The sequence below is a fragment of the Monopterus albus genome, unplaced genomic scaffold (assembly GCF_001952655.1).
Source record: "Monopterus albus unplaced genomic scaffold, M_albus_1.0 scaffold208.1, whole genome shotgun sequence".
Classification (NCBI taxonomy): domain Eukaryota; kingdom Metazoa; phylum Chordata; class Actinopteri; order Synbranchiformes; family Synbranchidae; genus Monopterus; species Monopterus albus.
This window is the reverse complement of record NW_018128088.1, coordinates 68,233-69,738: the sequence shown is the minus strand read 5'-3', so window position 1 is coordinate 69,738 and position 1,506 is coordinate 68,233.

Below are 1,506 nucleotides of genomic sequence, written 5' to 3'. Positions count from 1 at the left end.
GCAGATGAGTGTATCTTGGAGGGTGGTATGGCTTGCTGATTGACTGCTAAAGCCTAGAAAGTGAGAAAGTCCATGAATCCTCAGGTGTCATTATAGTATTGTATAGGAATGTTACACACTCATCTGAGTCTAAGAGAAATGTAGTTGTAATCATATTTGGTGTGTGGTAATACAGAAAATTTCATGAGATGGTCTCTATTTTACATCATTGGCAGTTAACGGTGAAAGAAGAATGAAATAGTAAAATAAGATGGGGTTTTTTTAAAGCAGTACAATAGTGTTGTTCTTATGATGCCTGTTGATTCATCATTAGCAGCGACAGCTATTCCCCATTACTGGAGGATGAAACAGCTACAGGCTGCAGAGCTTGACAGCTCTGGAAACAGCTGCACACAGGTTGCGATAAGCTTACTATAATGTAATAGAAACCTACACATTGCCTTGCCAATGATTGGGAAAGAGAACTGACAGTATATTGTTTATGACAACAATACTGAAAATGAGTACCGTGTGATTAACAATGCATTTGACACAGTCATTGTAGAGGGAATGACATTATGTAGAACCATAAATGTTACCCTTAAATGACTGAGTGCAAACACAGCATAAATGTGCACTTTAATACATATACATACATTTATACAGCTATGAAGACATTCATTTATATGATGCATTCCTTTTCCACTTGCTTTAACCTCAAGCATCAATGCTAAGTGCTTAACCCAAACCCTGACCTTAACCCTAAAAGTCTTAAGTCTTAACCTTCAAATGGCTATTTGAAGGTGTGAGGGTCCAAGCAAAACCTCCTTAAACACACACACACACTATATATTTTTTGTCTCTGTCCTGATGAAAACAAGACAATCTGACTGATATTATTTAAATCAGAAACTGATGTTCCTGCAGTTCAGTTGTTATACTACTGCCACCATGTGGTGTTCCTTAGTACTACACTGTTTTCAGTTAATTAAATACGCATTACAGTCCTGTGGTGTACATGAAGAAATGTATTTCAGTGCAAAGCCAGGACAGCCGTCTCCAAGGAGTGATCATACATTTCTTGCTTTGTCAAGTGTTGTTTTAAAACATGGTGTAAAATATCAAGTAGGTGTGATCGTGTGATCAGTGCCAAGCAGAAGTGAGGAAAGTCCTTCAGTGTCAAGTGTAAAAGAGAAGTCTATAATTGTGTTAGAAGCAGGTCAGAGGTTTAAACGTCCTACTTGATAAAACACCATTTACTGTAACTACCACAAATATTTCAACTTGTATTTTAAAATGCATGAAATCACATTATGTCAGAGTTTATGTGGATTTTCCAGGAGTTCAGCATTGTGGAAATTGTGAAGATGTCCAGAATTTAACATAAGGACTTGTGGCTGCACATTTTTGTTGTGAATGAACTTATACAGGTGGAGCCACCTGTGGAACTGGCAAGATTTAATGGGTTAAACTGGGGTTGAGAGAGAGAGAGCGAGACAGAGAGAGAGAGAGAGAGCGAGAGCGAGG